Raw genomic sequence first — 22,135 nt, 5'->3', positions numbered from 1 at the left:
ATAATCTCACCTGCAGAAATCAACTATTCTTTGAGATTTTTAATCTCAGCAAGAAAAACATTCATGTCATCATCTTCTTGCATAATCTTCAATTCTAGCTCTTTACGCAGGTAAGCGATTTTTGCCACGTTACAACCTGCATACAAACCAGCTAGAATATCCCAAGCCTGTTTTGCTGTTTTAGCTGAACGAATATGTGGGGTGATGTTACGTTTAACTGAAAGTGCAATCAAAGCATGAGCCTGTGCATCTTTACCATCCCAACGAGCTTGTTCAGCAGTGAGTAAAACAACAGCAATAATAGAGCTGCTAGAACCTACAACATCCTCAACAGATCCTACATCCACAGAACCTGGACGTACATCCATACCCTGCACAATGTTCCACACTCCTTTTGCAACCAAAACATGCTACATCATGTATGCCCAAAGTGGGTAGTTGCTGTCTCCATCCAATTTGTCTTCAGCAGACAACATGCGAAATACATCATTGTTGTTATCAGCCATGGCCACTGATTGAAACTGATGCAAAAGCTACCTGTAATGAAGCAAAGACTGAACAGAAGACAACTTGTGCTATGTAGCACGGTCCACAATAGAACACGTATGCCTGTTTTGCAGAAAACTGCACTGTCGAAATTTTTGCAGAAAATGACGAAAACACTTATGCAGAACTTGAAATGCAAAAACGGAGCCCGAAACGACCTCAGATGCAAATTCTGAGAACACAATGCCCTACGGGCTTATTTGCAGAGTATAGGAACCTGCAAGCGCTCGTGAAAACTCACCTCAATCGGAGAACGTGAGTCGGAGGGTGTTGGCGGCGTAGCCCTGGGAGCCGATGCCTACTCTGATACCAATTGTTGGAATTAGGGTTGCAGGAAAGCACACAAAGCTTGGAGAAGAAGCAAGAATGCACACAACACAAGGTGTATTAGATTGTGTCAATGTACAAAAGATAAGATAGCCCTAGAAGGATGGGCGTATATACAAGCCGGGGGAAAAAACCTCCTAAAGAGAGAAAAAGTGCCCCGGCGGTCCTAAGTGTGTTCACACACATCACTGCCTATATATATATGGCAACAAATATCCAAAAATGAGTAAATGCTCACATAAGATGAAGAGTTGACTATGTACAAGGTTTATTAGTAAGAAACTGAGTAATATCAAAAATATGAGATATTTTGGGTATAATGATTCCATTTTGACACATATGTAAGGAAGGGGAGTCCATACTTCACATGTGAAATTGACTTTTAAATCTTTAAAAATTGTGATATTTTTATCTCTGCTCTCTCTTGAACCAAACCAAATCAAAAAGGAACCAAACCGAATAAAAAAGGAACCAAACTAGGTCGAAATCTGGTCCAAATTCAACCAAACTAAAATTTGGAAAATTCTAGAAATCAGTTAGCTTTGGTTAGAGCCTCCCTCTCCTATAAATAGAACATGAGTCCTTTGAAAAAAAGGAGGAGAATTTTACTATACTAGAATTATGCTGAAATAATGCTAATTTTTACTATTCTCTAAAATTCTCTCCAAATTGAAGAAATTGGAGCTTCCCTCTTTTTTCAATTCCCATTGGTGGCTCCATTAACATACTAAACCAATTGATTGGTTGGCGGCCTCTACCGTGAACAAAGAATCAAGCAATTTGTAAGGTAAATGGTGAATTTTGATCTTTTCTATAATTTCTCAATGTTTCTCTCTTCTCAATCCCTCTCAAGCTTGAGAAGCTTAATTGGAGTGGTTTTTAAATGCTATTGAAGTTAATTGATGAATGGTAGTAAAGAATTACATAAATTGGTGAATGCTATTGAGTTTAATTGATGAATGATAGTAAAGAATTACATAAATTTCCATTTATGATTAATTCTAATGGTTTTTATGTAATTTCTCTCTCTCTCACTCAAGAAATGGTCATACTCATGACCTATTCTCAATCCAAATGAAGCTTTTCATAAAGCTTTTCCTTAATCCAAGATTAATCTATGCTTGAGGCCAAATTAATGGCTTTTTTCTATGCTCTTAGTTTATGTATTTTATGAATATTGATGATTCATTCCATTATGGGTTAATGATCCAATTAGGAATCATTCTAATCATTCCCTTAATGATAAGCTTTATCTTTTAAAATAATTGAGATTTATCAGTCATAGCAGCGGAGCTATGGCAAAATTTTTGTAAAAATTACACATAAAATAATTTCATTCAAAGCATGAAAAGAGGACTTCCTACCATATTCTAGGAATTATCATCCTAGATTAATTGAAAGAATTTTATTTTAATCATGGAGAAATTAATTTTTATGTCATGCATAATTGATGAATTAAGAAAAAGAGGATTTCTAGTAATTAAATTTTATGCTAAAAGAGTAAACCCTATCAATTCTATACTCTAAAAGTATCTTTTTATGCATAGAAGATGCATATTGATTATTATATTTGATTTTCATGCATAGAGGTATGCATAAAATATTATTATTTTAATATAAAAGTGTTACTTTTATCGTATTTGATTTTCATGCATAGAGGTATGCATAAAATATTATTATTTTAATATAAAAGTGTTACTTTTATCGTATTTGATTTTCATGCATAGAGGTATGCATAAAAGATTATTATTTTAATATAAAAGTGTTACTTTTATCGTATTTGATTTTCATGCATAGAGGTATGCATAAAAGATTATTATTTTAATACAAAAGTCTTACTTTTATCATATTTGATTTTCATGTATAGAGGTATGCATAAAAGATTATTATTTTAATATAAAAGTGTTACTTTTATCATATTTGATTTTCATGTATAGAGGTATGCATAAAAGATTATTATTTTAATATAAAAGTGTTACTTTTATCATATTTGATTTTTATGCACAAATGGGTGCATAAAAGATAAATTTTTATACTAAAAGTGTTATTTTCATCATGAATTGATTTTATGCATAAATTAGATGCATAAGAGAAATTCTTTTATTCTAAAAGTGTAATTCCTACTAAATTGGATTTTTGCATGGTAAGATGCATAAAGAATTTATTTTCATCCAAAAGTGTCATTCTCATTTAAAATGAATTTATGCATAGGAAGATGCATAAAAGATTGATTTTTATTTCGAAAGTGTGTCTCCTTAAACGGAATTTATGCATCTATAAATAGATGCGTAAAGAAATCTTATATCAATTATAAGAATTCATTTGTATTCTATAAATAGATATTAGGATGTGATAAGATGCGTATGGGAAGTGATAGGATGTGATATGAGGTGTATGAGATGTGATAGGATGTGATAAGATGTGTATGAGATGTGATAGGGTGTGATAAATAAGAGGTGTATGAGATGTGATAGGATGTGCTAAGATGAGTTAGGATGTGATAAGATGTGTATGGGATGAGATAAGAAGTGTATCTGATGGGATAAGATGTATATGCATTGTGATAGGGCGAGAATGGATGTGATGTGGATGTATGAATGTAGATGTGGATGTGGATGTGTATGTATGGATGTGAATGTGAATGTGGATGTGTATGTATGGATGTATGGATGTGGATGTGTATGTATGAATGTGAATGTGAATGTGGATGTATGGATGTAGATATGGATGTGGATGAATGTATGTGGATGTGGATGTGGATATATGAATGAGGATGTGAAAAATAGATGTATGCATGTGGATGTGGATGTATGGATGTGAATGTGGATGTGGATGTGAATGTATGGATGTGGATGTGTATGTATAGATGTGAATGTGGATGTGGGATGTGGATGTATGAATGTAGATGTGGAGGTGGATGTATGAATGTGGATGTGTATGTATGGATGTGAATAAGAATGTGGATGTGTATGTATGGATGTATGGATGTGGATGTGTATGTATGAATGTGAATGTGAATGTGGATGTGGATGTGGATATGGATGTGTAAGTATGAATGCGGATATGGGATTGGATGTATGATGTGGATGTACGAACATGGATGTGTATGTAGAATAATGAATGTGAATGTGTATGTGCAATAATGTGTCGTCGATATGAGTGAATGAATGAGAATGAGTATACATATGAATGGAATGTGGAATAAGTAATGTGGACTGAGGAGGATAATGTGGAAAGACGAGAGTTCGATATAGAAACTGTATTTTGTGACCTTTTTATAAATGACTGTTTTATGTCAAGAATGCTGGGGAAGCATTTTGACCGTCTTGTGGATTAAGGTCATGGAGACCTAACTGATAAAGTTGCAATTGCTGACAGAGAGTCAATGGAGGACGTCTCGCGTAGCAAGGTCGTCCGAGGTCTTGACCAGCCTCGGTTCGATTTAAATGGTGAGCTTCCAGTACGGTGGATGAGGGACCAAGGAAGCGGCCTATGAGTGAAGCGCTAGCTCACCTGCGAAGGATCCTAGAGGGTGCTGACCATACAGTGCTCGGGCTCTGGGTCACCGAAGATATTAGAACAAGGAGTAAGAGTTGTTTTTTGAAACCGGGCATGGATCTGGTTGATTAACCTTACTGGTCCCCAACAACGGATGAGTCCATGGCTCTCTTATATGGATCTGTTGATTGATCTTGCTGATCTTCAACGAGGATTCCATCTTGATTTTTATATGTGAAAATATTGCCGGGTACTATGAGCTAGGAACTATTGAAAAGGCCCCTGAGTGAACAGGTGGTGAGCGTTCTGGTTGCCAATGATGCCATAAGTACACCGATGAATGAATGATTAGAAATTGGATTCAACCAGAGATTTCGAGGATTGTCATCTCAGTAACATAATGGTTTCATTAAAGGATTGTGTTAAAGTTAGTTGATGCTGAGAAAAATGCAATTTCATATTGTGGGTGTGTAAGTGGTGTGACTAGTTTTATGTTTGCATGAACTTCCGGCTTGGGGGCCTGGGAACTCTTTTCCCTAGTACCGGGACAAAACCTAACCAAATTCCTAATTGGATCCCATCACTACAGTCACTTGGGTGGTTGGCTAACCCATGGGACTGGATGGGGTTAGAGGCTGGACTGATGGATCGCTAAATCGAGACTCAATTTTTGTTATTACGATAGATAAAGTAAATTTCGGATAGTAATTATTCTATGGATAGGAATCAACGGATGTGCCTCTTGATGGGGAAAAAAGCGTTGATCCCAATGATCCAAGTGCAATCTGTCCCTTGAATCTGATTATGGAACTTACGAGTTCGGTCAGATCAGTTCAGTTAAGTAAGGCTTTTGACTACGTTAGGGAAAAGTTATCCTGGTGGAATCGCCCGTGCTTTCCAGGCAAGAGAAGCTTTTCCAAGTTCGGTTTGAAGAATTGAGGAATTAGACACTGTCCGGATATCCGTGGGCGAGGCCTCAAGAGTGTGGGACCCTGGCCCGTGCAAGATGTGCTACTTCCGCTGCTTGCACCCCGAATCTGTTGCGCGGTGGGGACAGGGACCTCACAGTTGGTATCAGACTAATAAAGATCAACTGAGAAGCCAAATATGTCAAAAAATTTTCAAGAAGCACAAAATGGTTGTAATTGTGTGATATAATTCATACAATTTGTTATTCAAATTAAAAGATTGTAAATTAGTAATTGGGTCTTCAGATGGAAGTACCGCAATTCTATGGAACCCTGACTTGCTTGAGGCCTAGACATGATGGTATTTACCTTATAGTTTCAAGTATCATGACTACCTGTATATGCTGAGGGTATAACTGCGGCAGTATATACGAGTAAATCTAAGACTTGAAATTATAAGCATTAATGCTATCCAGATGATGATTTCGAATGTGGTTGATATGTTTTTTAATTCTGTTTGAGAACTCATGAATTGATTTGAATTCTGATTGAGAAATGATGATTTCTGAAATTTAGTTGAAATATAATAACCTGAGCAAAACCACAATGAGGATGAATGGGACGAGTCCCTGTGATGATATTCATAACTAGAATGATGATAATGATTCAGCAAATCGCTATGAGATTAGTGGAAATTGCTACTATTAACACTTGACACGGTAGATCAAGTTAAGTGATGACAAATTGAGAACTTGCTTGACTGAAATTCCCGTGGAGGAATGTTCTGAAAGAAATTTTTCGGTCTAATGGACCATTATCGTGTTAAAGATATGAATGATACGATCTGAATGAATTGTTATTTAATGATGAGTTCTATATAAGAGATATTTATCCCAGTATTCTGTTGGGTTGACCAGAATATAAGGAACCCCACAATAAATTGGATCTTAAGAAAAAGAGTTGTCCTCTACTTTGCGAGATGAGGACATCTCGCATTTTTAAGTGGGGTAGAATGTAAGATTCTCCCCCAGCCTTCGAGGTATACAGGAGTAAGAACCTCCCTTCTGATCTTGTAATTATTCTCTCTCTAAAATAAAAGAAAGATTTTGTTTAAAAAGGAAGACCCTTTCCCCCAGAATACTTCTCAGGAGCCCCACCTGTTTTTAAGGATTCAGAATGATGAGTTCATAAGTGAGAACCGGTGTTTTGGATGCCAAGGATTTGGTCATCAGTTAAAAGACTGCCCAGGATCGACAAAAGTAGTATGCAGATAAGAAGAGGACAATAAGAAGAGGACAGTCAAAGAATTCAAAGAAGTAGATATGGTCTTCATTCGAGTACGGCCCAAAAGAAGTTCTTTATCTTTTGGGAAGTATAAGAAGTTATCTCCCTAGATATTGTGGGCCATATCTGATTTCAAAGAAAGTAGGTGACTTAGCCTACGAGCTTCTTCTACCTCCTCATCTCAAAGTTCATAATATATTTCATGTAAGCCTTCTAAAGAATTATGTGCCAAGCTCAAATCATGGAAAGACGGTAAAACTTCAGTGGTAAGATACACCGTCGGCTTCTAGGTTATGCTAGTTCCTTCTTTTATATAAGTCGTAACTCTTACTTGTCGCTCGCAGTAATCTTACTTCCATCGATCTTCTTTCTTTCTTAATCTCCTTTATGGCTTGGCAGCAAGACTTGGTTTTATCCATGATGATTTCTCACCTTCAAGACGCAAGCGAGTCTGTGAAGAAGGATTTTATAGAACTATATGAGTGCTTACTTTTCCCTCACTTGGGAACTTCTGTAGCTCGGACCAAATGGCGGACCTATCGAGACATAACTAGGGTAACACCGTGGGGTCGGCATCACTTTCGTAACAATGTCCACTTGGCTATGGTTATTGAAGCTTTGGGTTTGGGTCCCCGATACTATTGCGTGATGAGATCAAGGCATGGTGGGTTTTCTGAGCGGGTCTTCTTACTTGCGTGTTTTCTTCCTCACTAGAAGATATGCCTTTATCGCATTTTTGGCTTGCCTCTTAGAGGTCCTTTTATTAGGACACCTCATACCATTGAGGTGGATGCTGCAATAACCAGCCGAATTATTCCCATAGATGAGTTACCTTATACGTGTGCTGCTTGTGAGTGCTGCTTTTGTGACCATATTATGGACGGGCTTATGGAATTGTAAAAAGTTCTTCTATCTTGATATATATGTTCCAAGAATGTATAAAGTTGAAATCTTTGTTCTTGTCTTGAGTCTTACTCTCTTTGAGACTTTTCTTGGTGGTTACTATTAATTAAATTTTCTCTTAGTCTCATATTCGTGCATCTTGCGGAATTACCCCCAGTTTGTGAGATGAGGACATCTCGCGTTTTTCAAGTGGGAGAGAATGTAAGATTCCTCCCCAGCCTCTCAAGATGTCCAGCATCTTCCCGTATAATTAAATCCCTCTTCAGAAATATAAAAGATCTTGTTTCTAACTGTTTTAACCTAGAGAGAGAAAATATTCTAGAGAGAGAATATTCATATTTTTAATATTTTTGGATAGAAAAATATCTCATCTTATTAAAATGAATTCCCCTGAAACAGAAATTCAAAAAGAACTTTCCAATGTGCAATTGGAATTAATTGGAAATGGGTATAAAGGACCTTAGCCTAACGGTCTAGATTTTCAGAAATTCTTGGATTATGGTCCAATTACGGTTCTTGTGGGCCAATAGGATCAATCCATGTGTGGGGAGGAGATAAATCCAATTTGTAAAAGAAAATATCCAAAAATGAGTAAATGCTCACATAAGATGAAGAGTTGACTATGTACAAGGTTTATTAGTAAGAAACTATGAGTAATATAAAAAATATGAGATATTTTGGGTATAATGATTCCATTTTGATACATATTTAAGGAAGGGGAGTCCATTCAATGAGGCGCCTAATTCACATCTGCAATTGACTTTTAAATCTTCAAAAATTGTGATATTTTTATCGCTCCTCTCTCTTGAACCAAACCAAATAAAAAAGGAACCAAACCGAATCAAAAAGGAACCAAACTAGGTCCAAATCTAGTCCAAATTCAACCAAACTGAAATCTGGAAAATTCTAGAAATCAGTTAGCTTTGGTTAGAGCCTCCCTCTCCTATAAATAGAACACGAGTCCTTTGAAAAAAAGGAGGAGAATTTTACTATACTAGCATTATGCTGAAATAATGCTAATTTTTACTATTCTCTAAAATTCTCTCCAAATTGAAGAAATTGGAGCTTCCCTCTTTCTTCAATTCCCATTGGTGGCTCCATCAACATACTAAACCAATTGATTGGTTGGGGGCCTCTACCATGAACAAAGAATCAAGCAATTTGTAAGGTAAATGGTGAATTTTGATCTTTTCTATAATTTCTCAATGTTTCTCTCGTCTCAACCCCTCTCAAGTTCGAGAAGCTTAATTGGAATGATTTTTGAAGGCTATTGAAGTTAATTGATGAATGGTATTAAAGAATTACATAAATTGATGAATGCTATTGAGTTTAATTGATGAATGATAGTAAAGAATTACATAAATTTCCATTTATGATTAATTCTAATGGTTTTTATGTAATTTCTCTCTCTCACTCAAGAAATGGTCATACTCATGGACTATTCTCAATCCAAATGAAGCTTTTCCTTAATCCAAGATTAATCTATGCTTGAGGCCGAATTAATGGCTTTTTTCTATGCTCTTAGTTTATGTATTTTATGAATATTGTTGATTCATTCCATTATGGGTTAATGATCCAATTAGGGATCATTCTAATCATTCCCTTAATGATAAGCTTTATCTTTTAAAATAATTGAGATTTATCAGTCTCATTTAATCATATTTGATTTTCATGCATAGAGGTATGCATAAAAGATTATTATTTTAATATAAAAGTGTTACTTTTATCATATTTGATTTTCATGCATAGAGGTATGCATAAAAGATTATTATTTTAATATAAAGGTGTTACTTTTATCATATTTGATATTCATACATAGAGGTATGCATAAAAGATTATTATTTTAATATAAAAGTGTTACTTTTATCATATTTGATTTTCATGCATAGAGGTATGCATAAAAGATTATTTTTTTATTATAAAAGTGTTACTTTTATCATATTTGATTTTTATGCATAAATGGGTGCATAAAAGATAAATTTTTATACTAAAAGTGTGATTTTCATCATAAATGGATTTTATGCATAAGAGAAATTCTTTTATTCTAAAAGTGTAATTCCTACTAAATTTTATGCATAAATTAGATGCATAAGAGAAATTCTTTTATTAGATGCATAAATTAGATGCATAAGAGAAATTCTTTTATTCTAAAAGTGTAATTTTAAAATTAGATGCATAAGAGAAATTCTTTTATTCTAAAAGTGTAATTCCTACTAAATTGGATTTATGCATGGTAAGATGCATAAAGAATTTATTTGAATCCAAAAGTGTCATTCTCATTTAAAATGAATTTATGCATAGGAAGATGCATAAAAGATTGATTTTTATTTCAAAAGTGTTAGTCTCCTTAAATGGAATTTATGCATAAATAGATGCGTAAAGAAATCTTATATCAATTATAAGAATTCATTTGTATTCTATAAATAGATATTAGGATGTGATAAAATTAGTATGGGAAGTGATAGGATGTGATATGAGGTGTATGAGATGTGATAGGATGTGTATGAGATGTGATAGAATGTGATAAGAGGTGTATGAGATGTGATAGGATGTGCTAAGATGAGTTAGGATGTGATAAGATGTGTATGGAATGAGGTAAGAAGTGTATCTGATGGGATAAGATGTATATGGATTGTGATAGGGCGAGAATGGATGTGATGTGGATGTATGAATGTAGATATAGATGTGGATGTTTATGTATGGATGTGAATGTGAATGTGGATGTGTATGTATGGATGTATGGATGTGGATGTGTATGTATGAATGTGAATGTGAATGTGGATGTGGATGTGGATGTGGATGTATGGATGTAGATATGGATGTGGATGTATGTATGTGGATGTGGATGTATGAATGAGGATTTGAAAAATGGATGTATGCATGTAGATGTGGATGTATGGATGTGAATGTGGATGTGGATGTGGATGTGGATGTGGATGTATGGATGTGGATGTGTATGTATAGATGTGAATGTGGATGTGGGATGTGGATGTATGAATGTAGATGTGGAGGTGGATGTATGAATGTGGATGTGTATGTATGGATGTGAATGAGAATGTGGATGTGTATGTATGGATGTATGGATGTGGATGTGTATGTATGAATGTGAATGTGAATGTGGATGTGGATGTGGATATATGGATGTGGATATGGATGTGTATGTATGAATGCAGATATGGGATTGGATGTATGATGTGGATGTACGAACATGGATGTGTATGTAGAATAATGAATGTGAATGTGTATGTGAAATAATGTGTCGTCGATATGAGTGAATGGATGAGAATGATACACATTGTTGGAAATATCACCCAAATCCATTCAAAGGTTGAAAGGGGCTATATTACCTTGATTACTTTACTCAAGATTCATCCTCAAATGGGCGCCTATTTCAAAATAGCCTAGAGGGCATCTTGTTCATTTATGGCAAACCCACATGGGGGGAGATGGCATCTTATGCTTATAAGACATCATAGGTGATGTCATGAGGTCATGTACTACTTGCCTATATAAGAGGCCCTTGCTAATGAAGAGAACAACTCGTGTGTCTCTATGTTTATGCCTAAACTATGTTTCATTAGCATTTCTTAATCCACTCATAATCTTGCTTCTAACCATGACCTAACCATGACCATAGCCATGTTTGATCCTCCTTAGCTTTGCTAATCCATTCACTAAACCTAGAATTGGTATCAGAGCTTAGGACTAACATTATCCAAATCTCACTCATTAGGGATTAATTAGCACCTCATTAGCTTAAGCCTATCTTATCCCCTCCACTTATCTAGCCTGAAATATAGGCAATCCATGGAGGATCAAGATCTCATCGCCCTCTTCAAGACTCATCACAAGCGCTCAGCCAGGCGTTCTCAACACAAAGACGAAGCTGCTGACGGGCGGAATTAGCCAAAGAGTGCCCGGAGCCAACGGCATTGCTTTAGAGACCTGCGCCTTTTTATTTGGGGAAAAACGTTGCCCCATCACCATCGCTTTGCCAATCTCTAATTCCTCAGAGCCTCGAGGGTTTTCATAGGCTGTGAACACGCCTACCTGGTCAGTTTTGCAAATGGTTGCGTGGTTTGGTGGCTGTAGGACTGACAGAGCTTCTGGAGCTTCATCTCTTAATAGTAAATGAATGAGTGATTATTCCACTTAATCACCAATGTTTTGTGCTTAAATTAGTCTCAAATCACTGATATTGAAAGTGCTTAAAGCATTAGGTGCTTGGACCTATGCCTCTACTTCTTTCAAGTACTCCAAGTGACCCAATTCTTAGAAACTATTTTGAAAGCATTTATCACATTGGTCACCATATACTTGATGATATTACTATATTGTGATGATGTTATTGTTTACATCATTTTTTGAATGACAATGGCTGAACCATGTGATGCTGAATCATCAAATATTCAACATTTGAAGTCTAAGAAGAAAAGCAGAAAGCCGAGGAGACGCGTAAGAAACAATGTCTACAACCCAAGAGCAAACAATGTTTCAGGAGGGCATGACTGGTCTGAATTTTTCATAAATAATCTTCATCTATTTGGTGAAGGTATCTAATCTTGTAAAAGCATTAGACACTGCCCTTGAGTGATACTCAAGTGGTAAGAACTTGCTTTATCATCATGTCTACATCCTCATTTCATGTTGATAAGTTTAATGGGGTAGGCTTTCATACCTTGCAAGTTAGAGTAAGATTTATTCTCATGAAGAAAGGTCTGTGGGGAGTTGCTTGTGGAAAGGAGAAAAAACCTACCACTAGAGATGGTGAGCAAGGATGGTTACCTAGGGATGAGAAAGCTTTTGCCATAATTGCATTAGGTCAAAGTGTCAACTACATACATCATATCTCTAATGCAAATAACTCCGCTGAAGCATGGGAAATCCTAGAGAAATTATTTGGGGCAAAAGGGAAGCATTCCAAGATAGGGCTGAAAATCCAATTTTTTAAACTTGAAATGAAAGCTTCTGAGTCTTTACCTTCTCATCTTAATTATATGAAAAGCCTAATGTCACAACTTGCAACAATAGAAGCACCAATAGATGAGGAAGATGCCATTGCAGTTTTGTTGAAAAGCATGCCTTATGATGAATATGGACAGTTAGTGTCAACTCTCATGAATCTTCCGGACCCTACTTTAGAAGCCATTGAAGCTGCACTCCTTGAGGAGCACAAGAAGAAGCAAGAGAAGATAGGGATAATTGAAGGGGCATACTTCTCCAACAACAAGTCACACTTCAAGAAGAAGAACTTCATCGACACAAAAGGAAAGAAGAAGACTTGTGGATTCTGCGGCAAGGACAATCATATTGAAGAAAATTGTTTCTTCAAACAAAAGGCACAAAAGGCATTCCTCGCAAGTCAAGACAAAGAAGAGCTTCAAGAAGAGGCCTCCGAAGAGGCCAACTTTATCGAAGATGAATGGGCCTTTTGAGTAAAATCAAGGGATAGCCCATACCATGTTTAAAACCTCTCCATCCTAAACATAACTATCTCATTGTAAGCTTTACTATGGTATTCTAGCATCATCCATCATTGCTAGCATTGTAAACCTAACTGGAATAAGACCTACGGGCACCAGCATGGTCATCATAACTAGTTTTTGTATGTTGTAACTAGAGCCTAGAATTACCATCATAAAGGTAGCATTGTCATGGATTTGGTTGAAGGAGGGTTTGTTGGAAATATCACCCAAATCCATTCAAAGGTTGAAAGGGGCTATATTACCTTGATTACTTTACTCAAGATTCATCCTCAAATGGGCGCCTTTTTCAAAATAGCCTAGAGGGCATCTTGTTCATTTATGGCAAACCCACATGGGGGGAGATGGCATCTTATGCTTGTAAGACATCATAGGTGATGTCATGAGGTCATGTACTACTTGCCTATATAAGAGGCCCTTGCTAATGAAGAGAACAACTCGTGTGTCTCTATGTTTATGCCTAGACTATGTTTCATTAGCATTTCTTAATCCACTCATAATCTTGCTTCTAACCATGACCTAACCATGACCATAGCCATGTTTGATCCTCCTTAGCTTTGCTAATCCACTCACTAAACCTAGACACATATGAATGGAATGTGGAATAAGTAATGTGGACTGAGAAGGATAATGTGGAAAGACGAGAGTTCGATATAGAAACTGTATTGTGACCTGTTTGTAAATGACTGTTTTATGTCAAGAATGCTGGGGAAGCATTTTGACCGTCTTGTGGATTAAGGTCATGGAGACCTAACTGATAAAGTTGCAACTGCTGAGACGGAGAGTCAATGGAGGACGTCTCGCGTAGCAAGGTCGTCCGAGGTCTTGACCAGCCTCGGTTCGATTTAAATGGTGAGCTTCCGGTACGGTGGATGAGGGACCAAGGAAGCGGCCTATGAGTGAAGCGCTAGGTCACCTGCGAAGGATCCTAGAGGGTGCTAACCATACGGTGCTCCGGCTCTAGGTCGGCACACGTGCGTCGTGGAAGATATTGGAACAAGGAGTAAGAGTTGTTTTTTGAAACCGGGCATGGATCTGGTTGATTGACCTTGATGGTCCCCAACGGATGAGTCCATGGCTCTCTTATATGGATTTGTTGATTGATCTTGTTGATCTTCAACGAGGATTCCATCTTGATTTTTATATGTGAAAATATTGCTGGGTACTATGAGCTAGGAACTATTGAAAAGGCCCTTGAGTGAACAGGTGGTGAGCGTTCTGGTTGCCAATGATGCCATAAGTACACCGATGAATGAATGATTAGAAATTGGATTCAACCAGAGAGTTCGAGAATTGTCATCAGTAACATAATGGTTTCATTTTTAAAGTTAGTTGATGCTGAGAAAAAGGCAATTTCATATTGGGTGTGTAAGTGGTGTGACTAGTTTTATGTTTGCATGAACTTTCAGCTTGGGGGCCTGGAAACTCTTTTCCTTGGTACTCGGGACAAAACCTAACCAAATTCCTAATTGGATCCCATCACTATAGTGGTTGGGTGGTTGGCTAACCCATGGGACTGGATGGGGTTAGGCTGGACTGATGGATCGGTAAATCGAGACTCAATTTCTGTTATTACGATAGATAAAGTAAATTTTGGATAGTAATTGTTCTATGGATAGAAATCAACGGCTGTGCCTCTTGATGGGAAAAAAAGCGTTGATCCCAATGATCCAAGTGCAATCTGTCTCTTGCGCAAGATGTGCTACTTCCGCTGTTAGCACCCCGAATCTATTGCGCGGTGGGGACAGGGACCTCACATAGATGGAGATCACCAAAAGATAGATCGAGATCACTAGCAGCTCCACCAAAGTCAACAACTTCTCTATCGAGATCCACCGAAGGCGACAACATCTTGTTCAAAGGCGAGAAAAATGGGGAGATAACATAAAGCAAGATACATAGATGATGAAAGATGTGGAAAGTTTGGAAATTTTAGGGTAATAATATCTCGGACAAGATACGTGACCAGCGACATTCATTTTCACTCTTCCACGATAAATATTAATTCAATCTCAATTTCCATATCTTGCTTGAGCTATATCAAATAAATTTATGTTTCTTACCTGTGAAATGTTTTTCTTCATCATCTTATCTTGCCTGATATATGGTAATTCAATTTCACACATATATTAGTTCATTTTTGGTATCTCGCCCCCGAGATATTTTAAATAAATTTCCGTTTCTTGGATGTGAAATATTTGCTTCATTACCATGAGTTACCTGAGATATGGTAAATCAATTTCATGCATATATTAATTCAATTTCATTTTCGGTTGTTTTCTTATTACCATATCTTGCTTGAGATATGGTAAATCAATTTCAATCATATATTTTCACGCATATATTAATTCAATTTCATTTTCAATAAGAAACATTTTCTCAATTTTCATCTCGCCCAAGATATGGTAATTCAATTTCACACTTATATTAATCCAATTTCATTTTTGGTATCCTACGCGAGATATATTAAATAATTTTCAGTATCTCGCCTGAGAAGCATTTTCTCAAATTTCATATCTTGCCCAAAATATAAATATACATATGGAATTGGAATGACACCATGACTAGGCAATCTAGTCAGCACCTCTACCTATCTCGCCTGAGATAATTGAGATGCTAACTAGATTACTCGATTATGATGCCATGTATCTCGTCCAAGATATAGTGTGGCAAATATTCTCATGGGCACACATATCAAGCAAGTTATTTGACCATTGCATCTTGGCAGTGTGTGTTTGATACTTTTTAACTCGCCTCTGCTGAGATGCCCCGGACACGGATTCGGGAAGCTCAAAAATGTCCCACTTCTTTCCAAATTGCCCCAAAGTAGCTAGCTTATCATGTTGCTACCCTTTATTATATGTCAACTATAACTGCTAACTTGGTGATTTGCCAACTTTTCCATTAGAAAGCCTTTCGACATATTTTGGGCCCTTTGCTACCCTTATTAGCAATGGACCAATGGGAAGAGAGCAGTGTGCACATTTGGTCTCCTCCAAAAGTAAGGGGCAACTAGGCTTGTCTTCCTCATTACTAACAAATGTGGGGTTCAAAAAGTAGGGGCTGGCCTTCATAAATTGGGAGGGGGTTTAGGTAACTAGAAGTAGGGGGGAGCCATTACTTTCATCCCCCATCAATCTTGTGGGTCAAAAAACCCTAAAAATTTTGTTTTTTTTTAATTTCAAAAAAATGATTCCCCCCCCTAAAAACCCAAACCAAACCATTTTGTATCAAAGAAGAGCTTTTTTCCCCTCCATCTTCTCTCTCTACAATCCATTCTCCCCTCCAACATCACCCTACACTCTATTCGCCCCAAAACCAGCAGCTCAAATCTCCATAACTCTCTCTCTCTCTCTCTCTCTCTCTCTACTGTGTGTAGTCCTGCAGCCTATTCATGCCTACAATAATATCTCTATCTCCCTCCTCTCTCTCTCTCTCTCTCTCTCTCTCTCTCTCTCTCTCTACAGTGCTTAGACCTACATCTTATTCCCTCCCTCCCCCCTCTCTCTCTCTACTGTGCTTCAACCTGCATCTTATTCACACCTCTCTCTCTATATATATAATTATTATAGCATAAGCAACCATGGAGGGTAGTGCATCTTCGTCGAGGAGAAGTCCAAGAGACACAATGTTATGGGCTACCACACCTCCAAGAGGGAACTCAACACATTCACCTAAAGGATGAGCAATAGATTACAATTGTCTCGTAGGCACTTACCAATGCTTCGAACTTGATTCCCTTGAGGCCTCCAAGCTCCACCTCCATGTTGTCATCGTAGACCTCCAAGCTCCACCTCCACGCGGTCACCGTAGAGTTTCATAAGGCAATCACTCTATCTCTCACTCTCTCTCACAAGCATGAATCACACAACCATAAAAGAGGAACAATGCTAGAATGCTCTCTATCTCCTTGAATCTCTCTCAAGACACAAGGGAGAGCTCTCTATAGCACAAAGGGGATTGTGTCTTTTCATTATGAGAAAATGCCTTATATACATTTGACCCTTATTCACACTTGGGTCCCCAAAACCTACTTACTAGGCCTTGGGTGACCAATATCTCATAATGTACAACTTTTATAGTGATGTTTCATGAACTTATTATTGTCTTCAATTGGAGGATCATGTTTGTTAACCCAAAATGGGATTAACATCCCCCCTTCCTAATGTAGGTTTTGTCCATAGAACCTGTTTACCGAGGTCTAAATACCTGGTCATTGAACTCATGTCAATAGAAGTTCCTCCTTGATTGGAGATTTTTGAGTGTTTGTCTCAGAATGCTTTTTGAGTATTCGTCGGAATACTGAGTGTGCCACTCTAGAATCTTGTATCCACGATGTCTTGGAAAGTGATATACATGTAGTTCGGAAGACATCACAATTGGTGGTAGTAAAGCATGATACCCCTATCGGATGGCCCTTGGTTCATGTCAATTGGTTCATGTCAAACTTCAGATGTTCTGCTTCATAGCCATCGTAGGGCTCGTTTGGTTGGTCTATCAGCACCACCACCAACTTCAAAAATCTGATGCTAGCCACAATAGCGGGGTCTAGAATTCCATCTTGATTTTTATATGTGAAAATATTGCCGGGTACTATGAGCTAGGAACTATTGAAAAGGCCCCTGAGTGAACAGGTGGTGAGCGTTCTGGTTGCCAATGATGCCATAAGTACACCGATGAATGAATGATTAGAAATTGGATTTAACCAGAGATTTCGAGGATTGTCATCTCAGTAACATAATGGTTTCATTAAAGGATTGTGTTAAAGTTAGTTGATGCTGAGAAAAATGCAATTTCATATTGTGGGTGTGTAAGTGGTGTGACTAGTTTTATGTTTGCATGAACTTCCGGCTTGGGGGCCTGGGAACTCTTTTCCCTAGTACCGGGACAAAACCTAACCAAATTCCTAATTGGATCCCATCACTACAGTCACTTGGGTGGTTGGCTAACCCATGGGACTGGATGGGGTTAGAGGCTGGACTGATGGATCGCTAAATCGAGACTCAATTTCTGTTATTACGATAGATAAAGTAAATTTCGGATAGTAATTATTCTATGGATAGGAATCAACGGATGTGCCTCTTGATGGGGAAAAAAGCGTTGATCCCAATGATCCAAGTGCAATCTGTCCCTTGAATCTGATTATGGAACTTACGAGTTCGGTCAGATCAGTTCAGTTAAGTAAGGCTTTTGACTACGTTAGGGAAAAGTTATCCTGGTGGAATCGCCCGTGCTTTCCAGGCAAGAGAAGCTTTTCCAAGTTCGGTTTGAAGAATTGAGGAATTAGACACTGTCCGGATATCCGTGGGCGAGGCCTCAAGAGTGTGGGACCCTGGCCCGTGCAAGATGTGCTACTTCCGCTGCTTGCACCCCGAATCTGTTGCGCGGTGGGGACAGGGACCTCACAGTTGGTATCAGACTAATAAAGATCAACTGAGAAGCCAAATATGTCAAAAAATTTTCAAGAAGCACAAAATGGTTGTAATTGTGTGATATAATTCATACAATTTGTTATTCAAATTAAAAGATTGTAAATTAGTAATTGGGTCTTCAGATGGAAGTACCGCAATTCTATGGAACCCTGACTTGCTTGAGGCCTAGACATGATGGTATTTACCTTATAGTTTCAAGTATCATGACTACCTGTATATGCTGAGGGTATAACTGCGGCAGTATATACGAGTAAATCTAAGACTTGAAATTATAAGCATTAATGCTATCCAGATGATGATTTCGAATGTGGTTGATATGTTTTTTAATTCTGTTTGAGAACTCATGAATTGATTTGAATTCTGATTGAGAAATGATGATTTCTGAAATTTAGTTGAAATATAATAACCTGAGCAAAACCACAATGAGGATGAATGGGACGAGTCCCTGTGATGATATTCATAACTAGAATGATGATAATGATTCAGCAAATCGCTATGAGATTAGTGGAAATTGCTACTATTAACACTTGACACGGTAGATCAAGTTAAGTGATGACAAATTGAGAACTTGCTTGACTGAAATTCCCGTGGAGGAATGTTCTGAAAGAAATTTTTCGGTCTAATGGACCATTATCGTGTTAAAGATATGAATGATACGATCTGAATGAATTGTTATTTAATGATGAGTTCTATATAAGAGATATTTATCCCAGTATTCTGTTGGGTTGACCAGAATATAAGGAACCCCACAATAAATTGGATCTTAAGAAAAAGAGTTGTCCTCTACTTTGCGAGATGAGGACATCTCGCATTTTTAAGTGGGGTAGAATGTAAGATTCTCCCCCAGCCTTCGAGGTATACAGGAGTAAGAACCTCCCTTCTGATCTTGTAATTATTCTCTCTCTAAAATAAAAGAAAGATTTTGTTTAAAAAGGAAGACCCTTTCCCCCAGAATACTTCTCAGGAGCCCCACCTGTTTTTAAGGATTCAGAATGATGAGTTCATAAGTGAGAACCGGTGTTTTGGATGCCAAGGATTTGGTCATCAGTTAAAAGACTGCCCAGGATCGACAAAAGTAGTATGCAGATAAGAAGAGGACAATAAGAAGAGGACAGTCAAAGAATTCAAAGAAGTAGATATGGTCTTCATTCGAGTACGGCCCAAAAGAAGTTCTTTATCTTTTGGGAAGTATAAGAAGTTATCTCCCTAGATATTGTGGGCCATATCTGATTTCAAAGAAAGTAGGTGACTTAGCCTACGAGCTTCTTCTACCTCCTCATCTCAAAGTTCATAATATATTTCATGTAAGCCTTCTAAAGAATTATGTGCCAAGCTCAAATCATGGAAAGACGGTAAAACTTCAGTGGTAAGATACACCGTCGGCTTCTAGGTTATGCTAGTTCCTTCTTTTATATAAGTCGTAACTCTTACTTGTCGCTCGCAGTAATCTTACTTCCATCGATCTTCTTTCTTTCTTAATCTCCTTTATGGCTTGGCAGCAAGACTTGGTTTTATCCATGATGATTTCTCACCTTCAAGACGCAAGCGAGTCTGTGAAGAAGGATTTTATAGAACTATATGAGTGCTTACTTTTCCCTCACTTGGGAACTTCTGTAGCTCGGACCAAATGGCGGACCTATCGAGACATAACTAGGGTAACACCGTGGGGTCGGCATCACTTTCGTAACAATGTCCACTTGGCTATGGTTATTGAAGCTTTGGGTTTGGGTCCCCGATACTATTGCGTGATGAGATCAAGGCATGGTGGGTTTTCTGAGCGGGTCTTCTTACTTGCGTGTTTTCTTCCTCACTAGAAGATATGCCTTTATCGCATTTTTGGCTTGCCTCTTAGAGGTCCTTTTATTAGGACACCTCATACCATTGAGGTGGATGCTGCAATAACCAGCCGAATTATTCCCATAGATGAGTTACCTTATACGTGTGCTGCTTGTGAGTGCTGCTTTTGTGACCATATTATGGACGGGCTTATGGAATTGTAAAAAGTTCTTCTATCTTGATATATATGTTCCAAGAATGTATAAAGTTGAAATCTTTGTTCTTGTCTTGAGTCTTACTCTCTTTGAGACTTTTCTTGGTGGTTACTATTAATTAAATTTTCTCTTAGTCTCATATTCGTGCATCTTGCGGAATTACCCCCAGTTTGTGAGATGAGGACATCTCGCGTTTTTCAAGTGGGAGAGAATGTAAGATTCCTCCCCAGCCTCTCAAGATGTCCAGCATCTTCCCGTATAATTAAATCCCTCTTCAGAAATATAAAAGATCTTGTTTCTAACTGTTTTAACCTAGAGAGAGAAAATATTCTAGAGAGAGAATATTCATATTTTTAATATTTTTGGATAGAAAAATATCTCATCTTATTAAAATGAATTCCCCTGAAACAGAAATTCAAAAAGAACTTTCCAATGTGCAATTGGAATTAATTGGAAATGGGTATAAAGGACCTTAGCCTAACGGTCTAGATTTTCAGAAATTCTTGGATTATGGTCCAATTACGGTTCTTGTGGGCCAATAGGATCAATCCATGTGTGGGGAGGAGATAAATCCAATTTGTAAAAGAAAATATCCAAAAATGAGTAAATGCTCACATAAGATGAAGAGTTGACTATGTACAAGGTTTATTAGTAAGAAACTATGAGTAATATAAAAAATATGAGATATTTTGGGTATAATGATTCCATTTTGATACATATTTAAGGAAGGGGAGTCCATTCAATGAGGCGCCTAATTCACATCTGCAATTGACTTTTAAATCTTCAAAAATTGTGATATTTTTATCGCTCCTCTCTCTTGAACCAAACCAAATAAAAAAGGAACCAAACCGAATCAAAAAGGAACCAAACTAGGTCCAAATCTAGTCCAAATTCAACCAAACTGAAATCTGGAAAATTCTAGAAATCAGTTAGCTTTGGTTAGAGCCTCCCTCTCCTATAAATAGAACACGAGTCCTTTGAAAAAAAGGAGGAGAATTTTACTATACTAGCATTATGCTGAAATAATGCTAATTTTTACTATTCTCTAAAATTCTCTCCAAATTGAAGAAATTGGAGCTTCCCTCTTTCTTCAATTCCCATTGGTGGCTCCATCAACATACTAAACCAATTGATTGGTTGGGGGCCTCTACCATGAACAAAGAATCAAGCAATTTGTAAGGTAAATGGTGAATTTTGATCTTTTCTATAATTTCTCAATGTTTCTCTCGTCTCAACCCCTCTCAAGTTCGAGAAGCTTAATTGGAATGATTTTTGAAGGCTATTGAAGTTAATTGATGAATGGTATTAAAGAATTACATAAATTGATGAATGCTATTGAGTTTAATTGATGAATGATAGTAAAGAATTACATAAATTTCCATTTATGATTAATTCTAATGGTTTTTATGTAATTTCTCTCTCTCACTCAAGAAATGGTCATACTCATGGACTATTCTCAATCCAAATGAAGCTTTTCCTTAATCCAAGATTAATCTATGCTTGAGGCCGAATTAATGGCTTTTTTCTATGCTCTTAGTTTATGTATTTTATGAATATTGTTGATTCATTCCATTATGGGTTAATGATCCAATTAGGGATCATTCTAATCATTCCCTTAATGATAAGCTTTATCTTTTAAAATAATTGAGATTTATCAGTCTCATTTAATCATATTTGATTTTCATGCATAGAGGTATGCATAAAAGATTATTATTTTAATATAAAAGTGTTACTTTTATCATATTTGATTTTCATGCATAGAG

Source organism: Cibotium barometz, chromosome 50, assembly GCF_041138505.1.
Source record: "Cibotium barometz isolate CiBa-2024 chromosome 50, ASM4113850v1, whole genome shotgun sequence".
Classification (NCBI taxonomy): domain Eukaryota; kingdom Viridiplantae; phylum Streptophyta; class Polypodiopsida; order Cyatheales; family Cibotiaceae; genus Cibotium; species Cibotium barometz.
The sequence above is the reverse complement of the archived record's forward strand: the minus strand, read 5'-3'. Positions refer to the sequence as shown.